Genomic DNA, 10,277 nt, shown 5'->3' on the forward strand with positions numbered 1-10,277 from the left:
GGTTTCATCGTGTTGCCCAGGCTGGTCTCGAACTCCTGACTTCAAGTGATCTGCCTGCCTCAGCCTCCTGAAGTGCTGCGATTACAGGTGTGAGCCACCATGCCTGGCCAATTATATTTTTTAGAGACAAGGTCTTGTTCTGTCACTGAGGCTGGTGTGATCATAGGTCATTGCAACTTTGAACTACTAGGCTCAATGAAGGATCCCCCCATCTCAGTCTCCCAAGTAGCTAGGACTATAGGCACATGCAACCATGCCTAGTTTTTTTAATTTAATTTTATTTATTTTTATTTTTTTGTAGAGAAGAGGTCTTGCTGTGTTGACCAGGTCTCTTGGTCTCAGGCAATCCTCCTGCCTCAACTGGGATTACAGAGTGTGAGGCCACCACACCCATCCCATTTCCTATTACATTACTTTTTCCATTTATACAAGAATGATTCTGGAGCAACTCGCCAGCTGGTTTTTCAGAATCAAGTTCTTCATAGGACTTCCAGAAGTGAAAGAAATCTTCAGGTAAAGGGAGCTTATAATGATTTTCTACTTCTTTTCGAAGGTCATTGGAGACATCAGCTTCACAGAATTTACTTTTCTTCACATCCAACTGTTTTTTCACACTGAAAATTGGCACACAAAACTTCCATTCTCCAAATTGTCTTTAGTAATTTCAGTAACTCTCCTGGCACCACAGCAGATTCTCAACCACTTCATTATGTTGCTTCTCCAACTGCAAATATAGAACAGTAGGAACATACGAAATCCTGAGCTATCCTATCTTGTTTTTATAACTGTTTTGGTCAGACTTTCAAAGACTGGCTCCAACTGAAGTTGTCAGAAAAGGCTTAATCTGTCTTGCTAAAAGGCAGTTTTGCTTAATGGTTAGGTTGCCTGGGTTGACTCCTGACCCTACGTATTTCCAGCTGATTTCCAACCTTAGGCAAGTTACTTAAACTCTCTGTGCCTCGTTTTCTCATCTGCAAAAAGGGCGTACAGTACCTCTATCATAGGATTGTTACAAGGAATAAGTTATTATATGTAAAAATACACAGAACAGTCCTGGCACATAATATGCAAATGCTGGCCATTATGGTTATAGTCTCTATAGGCTTACCTTCATTTCCGGTATTGTATTTCTAGTTAAGCACCTCAGGTCACCAAAGCAGTTCTTCACTAAACCTTCAGAGAGAATTTTTTCAGCTCTGTCTTAACTCACACACTAGTTCAGCATCTCCATATCCCTAACAACTAGAATTTAGGAGAGCTGTACCCTTCAGAGGCTGCTTTTCTCCTTTACCCTGGTATTCCTAGAATGCATGACCCAATATGAAGAATGCCTATACACATGGCCCTTTACTAGTTCATTAAGAATGAACTAATAAATGTCTCACCCTGTCCGATTTATAACACTGCCAGACTAAGTTTTCTAAAACTTTAGTTATCACAATGGCAGTTCTTTCCTGTCTGATTCCCCTTATTGCTACTGTAGTGGTTACATACCTTCCGAAATCGTAGTAAAGTATGAGATAATGCACATACATTTTCCCCTTCCCCTCTCATAGTGCTTTTATGATCAGGTCCCTCTTGCTTTCTCATTTCCCTGGCTCTGACCAAGCCGAACGCTCCGCTATGCTCAAACATCTCCTACCCTTTTATGTCTCAGACTCTTACTTCTCTGCCTTCAAAACCCATTTTCAAAGAGTTGTCTTAAAAGTCTTTTTTAAAACCCCCGGGACTTGTTAAATCCTCCTTCAGTGTTTCCACAGCACTTTCTACACACCACCGTTATAATCCCAAACAAAGAAGTCACAGTAGACTGCATATTCGCTTGTGCCCCCCCTCCTCCCCAGGCCAGAGACTCTACACTGAGCAGGGACAGGCGGGTTGACCCCAAATACGTAGCGCCCCGCACAATGTCTGGTATGTAATCGGTTCCCAATCTATCTGGCTGGGCGAATGAATGAAACGTTGGTTGGCTTAATCAGTTTCCCCAGGAAATGCGCCAAGAGGAGCTGGGCAGAAGATGCAGAGGCGCTACTTTCCTGGTCCAACCCCCTACAGAGCGCTAGACAGCAACCCTGGGCAGGGTCCCCGCAGCAAACTGCAGACCCCGGACACAGAGCAAGCTTAACAGTCACTGCGTGAATGAAACGCGGTGCCTCCTGGTGCCCTGGCTGTCACCCAAAGCGACCCGCGTTGCCCGCACACCCTTTCTGGCAGTATCTGCGGCCCCGCCCCTGCGCCGGGCCTGCGCCTCCTGCCGCAGCCCAATATTCTGCAGCGGCAGCGCCAGCAGAATTCCGCGATCGGCGGGCGCTTTTGAGAGCGGCCAACTGCTTCCGGGTTCAAAAGCCTCCAATCCGAATCCCAGCGCCGCTCGGGCATTAGGGAAAAGGCTCCGCCCATGCCCCGCCCCCTGAGGCCTGGTGCAGGGTGCTTTGAGGCCCTGACTACTGCCCTGCTGGGCAGGGAAAGGGGCGTCATCTGTCCTTGTGGTCCGCATCTAGGCTTTCTGGAGCATCTTCCAGGGTCACTCCAGAGACGCCCCCAGACTACTGAATCTGAATCCGTTAGGGTGGTCCAACCTTCCTCTTCAGGTGTCTACTAGAGGCAAGGTTGGTTGCGGCTACCCTCAATATAGCCCCTTCCTTGTTTTTTCTTCATTTATGTTTACTTAAAATATTAATCTTTTTCTCCTTCTCCTCCATCCCTCTCCCTCCCCTACTATACGGTTATTGACTTACACTAATTCGTTCCCGATTATCTCCGAGAAGGAAATAAAAGTCTGTCTCTGTCTCTGTACCGTCGTCTTCTTGGTACAATTTGGACTGTTTTTTCTTTACACCCCTGATATGCAAAGGCTGAACCAGCAGCCCCAGCATCCTGAGGGAATTTGTTAAAAAGCCAAATCTTAGGCCGTACCCAGACTTTCTGAATCAGTATCTGTATTGCAACAAGATCCCCTGGTAATTCCTATGCACATCAAAATTTGGAAGGCACAGCTCTCAACTGATGTCCTTGGGTCTCCTTCACGTCCATCCTGGGAAGGTCTTATTTCTTATTCCTGGAGGTGAGTTTCCTATTTCCTGAATGTGTGTCTTTTTCTTCATTATATACCCTCATGTTGTGGAACATATCCGCCAATAGTTCCTTGAGGGAGGTTGCTTCCAGGTCTTTTTTCCCACAGAGCGTGCATGTCTGGAACTGTTTTTATTCTGGCTGAGCACAGAGTTCTAGGTTGAAAATAACTTTCACTCGGAATATTGGAGGACTTGCTCCACAATATTTTAGCCTCCAGAATTGTTGAGAAACTCTACGTCATTGCTTTTCCTTCTCCTTCACAGGTCACTAAATTTCTTGATATGTAACCTGCTTTGGTTTCTGTTTTGTTTTGTCTCAAGAAGCTTTAGGATCTTCTCTTTATTCCCAGTGTTCTTTAGGATCTTCCCTTTATTCCCAGGGTTCTAAGACACAATCGAGTGTCTTACTTACGGGTCTTTTCGCATTCCTGTTGATCAGTTTTTCAATCCTGAAACATATGTTCTTCAGTTATGAGGATTCTCCTGATATTATTTATTTGATCATTTCTTCCCGCCCTCTCTTATTGTATCTCTTATTTTTTGAAATTTGTTATTTAGATTGTGTGGACCTTCTTGGCTGATGTTTTTTCTTAACCTGTCTGTCCTATTTTCTATCTCTTCATCTTTTCATTCTACTTTCTCTGTGACTTTTTCAACTTAATTGGACAAATGACTATCAGATTACTTTATTTCGTTTATTATACCTTCATTTCTAAGTGCCCTTTTTATTCTCTGTTCTTTTATAGCATTACATTATTTTTCATGAATATAGCTCCTTTTATCTCTGAAGTTGTAAATTATAGGGCTTTTAAAATGCTTTCTACATAACTCTGCATTGACTTTGATTCTTTTGAGTGGTTTTTTTTTTTGGTTGTTTGTTTATATTTGGTCCCTGTTGTTTGTGCTAGAGGCATTCTTCATCTTGTGTAGTGATCCTTGCTGTCAATTTATATGTAAAAGTGATGCTCTAAAAAGGTATTCTGGGAACATAGGCAAGGCTTGTTCACTGCTGGACAAGGTGTAAGATGATGGGGCAAAGACCAGCTATTTATTTTCTTCTAGAGAGTAATCTTCTAGTTACTTGCTTTGAGAATATACAGCCTTCTTGGCGCAGAAAGGAGGCTGGGAGTCTTAGTAATTTCATTATATGCACTGATGCACGGTATTAGTTGGGGGTTTTCTGGAGAAACAGAATGAATAGATATCTATATCTGTACCTATATCTATCTATTACCTCATGTGATTATGGGGGTTGAGAAGCCCCACAATCTGCTGTCTGTAAGCTGAAGACCCAGAAAGCCCATGTTGTAGTTTGAAGCCCTGATAACTAGAGAGCTGATGGTGTAGATTCCAGTCCAAGTTTGAAGTCCTGAAAACCAGGATCACCAAGGGTGGTAAAAGATCAAAGATTCAGTTGAAGAAGTCTAGAAGAGAGAAAGTGAATCCTCCCTTCCTCTACCTTTTTGTTTTATTCAGACCCCCAATGGATAAGATGATGCCCACCCACATAGGTGAGGTAATCTCTTTTACTCAGTTCCCTCATAGACACTCAGAAATACTGTTTAACCAGATATATGGGCATCCTATGGTCCAGTCAAGTTGACACATAAAATTAACTCTCCACCAGGCGTGCTGATGATGTCTGTAATCCCAGCGCTTTGGGAAGCCAAGGAGGATGGATCACTTGAGGTCAGGAGTTCGAGACCAGCCTGGCCAACATGGTGAAACACAGTCTTTACTTAAAATACAAAAACTAGCCAGGTGTGGTGGCATGTTCCTGTAGTCCCAGCTACTCAGGAGGCTGAGGTGCAAGAATCACTTGAACCCAGGTGGCGGAGGTTGCCGTGAGCTGAGATTGCACCACTGCACTCCAGCATGGGTTACAGAGTGAGATTCTGTTTCCAAAAAAAAAAAGAAAAGATTTAATTATCATGCATACCTTCACTTACACCACTGTTTCATAATAGCATTTTAACCTTCAGCTGTGTCTCGTGTCCCTGAATCCATATCCTGGTTCTGTATCTCCGAAAAGAAATAATCTTGCAGGTTTCAGGTTGGGAATGAGGGATAGAGAACATTTCCCTGACTTTGCCAGGGGAGGAAATCTAGGAGTCTTAACTGCTTCTGGGACTTTTAATGGTCTCTTTTCAGCTCATCCCACCGAAGAGGTATGGTACTTCCAATTCCTGAGCCTTTGTGAGGTTCTGCAGTGTCAGTGAGCTTGCTTCCAGGCATCATCTCTGAAAACACATGGGTTTCAGTTTTCTCTGGTAAGTCCATATGTTCACCAGTGTATTAGCTCCCTAAAGCTGCCATACAATTACCACAAACTGGGTGGCTTAAAACTGTGGGAATTTTTTCCCTCACAGTTATGGAGGCTACAAATCAGAAATCAAGGTGTCAGGAGGTTGGTTCCTTCTGGGGACTCTGAGGGACAATCTGTGCCATGCCTTTGCCTTAGCTTCTGGTGACTGCTGGCAATTCTTGGCGTTCTTTGGCTTGCAGATGAATCACTCCAATCTCTGCCTCTGTCATTACGTGTTTTCCCTGTGCATCTGCCTGTGTCTAACTCCCTCTCTTTTTGTAAGGACAGCAGTCATTAGATTAGGGCCCAGGCTAATCCAGTATCACTTTTAGGTTTTTGTTTTGTTTTGTTTTGTTTTGTTTTGAGATGGAGTCTTGCTCTGTTGCTCAGGCTGGAGTGCAGTGGTGCCATCTCAGCTCACTGCAACCTCTGCCTCCCAGGTTCAAGCGATTCTCCTGCCTCAGCCTCCCCAGTAGCTGGGCTGCAAGTGGGCACCAACACGCTCAGCTAATTTTTGTGTTTTTAGTAGAGACAGGGTTTCACCATGTTGGTCAGACTGGTCTTGAACTCCTGACCTCAAGCGATCCACCCGCTTTGGCCTCCTGTAGTGCTGGGATTATAGGCGTGAGCCACTATACCTGGCTGTCACTTTGTCTTATTTTGATCACATCCGCACAGACCCTATTTCCAAATAAGGTCACAGTCAATGTATCCTCTGTGGGAGCGGGGATGCAACTCAGCCCCAGTCAACTGATTTCTAAACTTCTGTGGCATTTTTCTGTTGTCTCTTCTCCTGTTTTCTTTGTTCTTATGAGTATATGGTCCCTCTGTCTCCCTTTTTAACATTCTTTATCTTTGTTTTAGTGAGGCTTCTTAAGGAGTGGAGGCAAGTGGATGCTTTCAAGGTATGTTAACTGGAGTATTTATTATTGCTATTTTTCAGTTGAATAGCACCAGGTTTGCAGTGGTAATCTGTAAAACTGCAGTTATTATACACAATTCCAAGTTCAGAACTAAAACTTTGCACTGAATAATAATTTCATAACTATCTTTTGTAGAATGTGAATGAAATTTTTAATTCAAATATTTGACGTTTAATGTCTTTTATCTTGTTCGTATGTTTGTTCCACAGTGATTTTGAAGGAATGGGTAGAGTTGACCAAATTCGGTATACTTCTTCGGGTTATCAGTGTCTGTCATTTTGAAACAAAGTTATTATTAATAAATGTTTTATATCTAGTACTTACTATGTAACAGTAGTATTCTTTTTTAATATTTATTTTTAATTTACAGATAATTGTGTATACTTACAGAATACAATGTAATATTTTGATCTATGTATACATTGTGGAATGATCGTATCAAGCTAATTTACATATTCATTACATCAACTACCTGTTATTTTTTGGAGTGAGAACATTTCAAATCTACTCTTCTAACAGTGTTGAAATATGTAATACATTATTATTAACTATGGACACTATGTGGTGCAATAGATCTCAAAAACTTATTCCGTCTGTGTAACTAAAGCTTTGTACCCTTTGATCAGTATCTCTGCAGTACCCACCTCCAACCTCCAGCTTCTGGTAACCAGCATTCTACTCTCTACTTCTGTAAGTTCAACTTTTTTAGATTCCACATATAAGTGAGATTATGCAATATTTGTCTGTCTGTGACAGGCTTATTTCACCTAGTGCAAAGTTCTCTGGTTTCATCTACCTTGTCAAAAATGACAGAATTTCCTTTTTTAAGGCTGAATAGTATTCCATTGTGTGTGTACCACATTATCCATTCATCTGTTGATGGACACTTAGGTTGGCTGTTATGAATAACGCTGCAATGAACATGGATGCCCAGATATCTCTTTAACATGTTGATTGCAATTCCTTTGTATACGTACTCAGGAGTGCAATTGCTGGATCATATAGTAGTTCTATTTTTAGTTTTTTGAGGAGCCTCCATACTGTTTTTCATAACTGCTGTGTTAATTTACGCTCCCACCAACAGTGTACAAGGGTTCCCTTTTTCTTACATTCTCACCAACCCTTGTTATCTTTGATAATGTCTATTGCTGTTGTAACAGGTGTCAGATACTATCTCATTGTGGTTTTAATTTGCATTTATCTGATACCTAGGGATGTTGAGCATTTTTGAATAAACCACAATAGTAGTGCTAAGTGCTTTGCTAAGACTAACTCATTGAAGCATCATAACAGTCTTGTGAGGTAATTTCTGTTTCTACTTCATTTTACAGATAAGGCAGCTAACATTCAAAGAGATTAAGTGAATTGTCCAAAGTCACACAGCAAGCATTGGAGGTGAGATTCAAACCTGAATAGTCTATCATTTCAGAGTGCTTTCAACACTATGCAATACTGTCGCTCTAGCCATCAGTCAGATTGAATAAGGTCTGTAGTTCACAGAGCCACTTGCAATTTAATCCGGTTTAATTAACTTAGGAAATTTGTATCTAAATGATGCATTTTTAAAAAATAGAGACAGGGTCTCACTATGTTGCCCAGGCTGGCCTCAAACTCCTGGGCTCAAGCCATCCTCCCACTAAGCCTCCCAAAGTGCTGAGATTGCAGGTGTGAGCCATCACGTCCCGCCAGGATACATAGGTTTTACTGTATCCTCTGAACTTCCCTTTAATCAAGAGAGTGGACAAAACTGTGGGTCCCTCATTTTCAAAATGGCCAGTAAAAGAGGAAATAAGCATATGTAATGTTTAATTATTTTCTGCTGCCCTCTTTAGGTTGATTGGGGACCTCTTTGTCACTACTTTGGGAAGATAACTTACCTTCTTATCCACTAGGGCTAACTGGAGCTTTTCTCATGTCTTTATGGTTGCTGGGAAAGTTTCAAATCAAATTCATTGGGGGTGGTTTGAAATTGCAGAATTTTTAGCTTCCCTATGTTTTATTTTCCTTTAGTGAGTTGGACATAAATAATATCCTCTTTTGAGATTTGTATCTTTGAAAGACATGTTTTGTTTTTTAAGTTTCTCAGTGAAACAAAGAGAAAATTAGAAGGTGGCTAGGTGCAGTGGTTCACGCCTATAGTCCCAGCACTGTGGGAGGCTGAGGCAGGTGGATTGCCTGAGCTTAGGAGTTGGAGACCAGTTTGGGCAACATGGCAACACCCTGTCTCTACTAAAAATACAAAAATTATCTGGGCGTGGTAGCACATGCCTGTGGTCCTAGCTACTCAGGAGGCCTAGATGGGAGGATTGCTTGAGCCCAGGAGGCAAAGGTTGCACTGAGCCAAGATTGTGCCACTGCATTCCAGGCTGGGTGACAGAGTGAGACCCTGTCTCAAAAGAAAGAAAGAAAAAACTAGAGGGATATCAGTTTTATTAGAAAAAAATTTTTTTTTTAAATTGCCAGTCTCCATGGAATTAAGGCATGATATGTCCATAGCTTTGTATGAGATTGCTGGCTTTGCTTGGGGAGAAAATTACATTTGTTTGTGTTATTTTTCCTTTTTTGTCAAATCTGTGGTGACACAGTTGCCATCAATATACTTTTAAATCTATGTCTTCATTGAGGATGATGCTAGTTAGCTTATGTGGAAAAATTATTTGCATGGAAGCAGAATTGATTGGTGATTGCCAGCACCTTTGCTTTTCTCTTAATAATTATAATATGATACTTTAAAATATGTGTTTTTATAGAAATCCATGTCAAACAAGATACATAGAATGTGATTCTGTAGAATACTAATAAATGACAACTCAGATGTGGGCTACCAGAACTTTAGAGTGACAAGTAAAATAAGTGAAATGTAAGGATGGCATGGTTCAAGGTTCTGTAAATAAAATGCTAAAAAGAGCCGGGCACGGTGGCTCAAGCCTGTAATCCCAGCACTTTGGGAGGCCGAGACGGGCGGATCACGAGGTCAGGAGATCGAGACCATCCTGGCTACACGGTGAAACCCCGTCTCTACTAAAAAATCACAAAAAACTAGCCGGGCGAGGTGGCGGGCGCCTGTAGTCCCAGCTACTCGGGAGGCTGAGGCAGGAGAATGGCGTAAACCCGGGAGGCGGAGCTTGCAGTGAGCTGAGATCCGGCCACTGCACTCCAGCCTGGGAGACAGCGAGAGACTCTGTCTCAAAAAAAAAAAAAAAAAAAAAAATGCTAAAAAGAAAAGGATCCTAATCACAATATGGGTTTAGAAAACGCACAACAAAAGTAGCTATGAAATGTATATGTTTTATATCTAAAAGTTACTGGGTTTGCTATGCAGGCAGTAGTCCTTGGTGAAACATGGATTGATAAAAGACAGAAAATGGAAAAAAGAATTCCTACGTATTCTTCAGGAGTGTCTAATTCTAGCATTTATCTAAATTTAAGCTCTGGATCAAAGAGAATATTTTTAGACTGGGTGCAGTAGCTCATACCTGTAATTTCAGCACTTTGGGAGGCCAAAGCAGGTAGATTACCTGAGGTCAGGAGTTCAAGACCAGTCTGGCCAACATGGTGAAACCCCATCTCTAAAAAATACAACAATTAGTCGGGCATGGTGGCTTATACCTGTAATCCTAGCTACTTGGGTGGCTGGCGCAGGAGAATCCCTTGAACCTGAGAAGCAGAGGCTGCAGTGAGCCAAGGTCACGCCACTGCACTCCAGCCTGGGCAACAGAGCAAGACTCTGTCTCAAAAAAAAAAAAAAAAAAAAAGAGAGAGAGAGAGAATATTTTTAAAAGGAGTTTTTTTCTTTTTTCAGTCTTTGTGTGCTTTCAAGGCCATAGATGTCATACCTAGCTTCTTAAGCATTTCTTTCTGCCTTTGTTATTAGAGCTGCTGAAAATTAAAGACAAGACAGGATGCCACTTAGGATCCTAGGACTAGGAGTATAGCCAGACACTCAGCATTAAAGTGTATTCAGGGCAGGATAAC

The 10,277-nt window shown here is 41.9% G+C and overlaps 1 pseudogene; it reads right to left on the minus strand.

Annotated features, from left to right (window-relative positions):
• The window catches only part of LOC111543239, a 34,532-nt pseudogene extending 32,035 nt beyond the window's left edge, over positions 1 to 2,497 (minus strand).
• Between the last annotated feature and the right edge of the window lie 7,780 nt (positions 2,498 to 10,277).

Source organism: Piliocolobus tephrosceles, chromosome 14 (assembly GCF_002776525.5).
Source record: "Piliocolobus tephrosceles isolate RC106 chromosome 14, ASM277652v3, whole genome shotgun sequence".
In the NCBI taxonomy this organism is placed as follows: Eukaryota; Metazoa; Chordata; class Mammalia; order Primates; family Cercopithecidae; genus Piliocolobus; species Piliocolobus tephrosceles.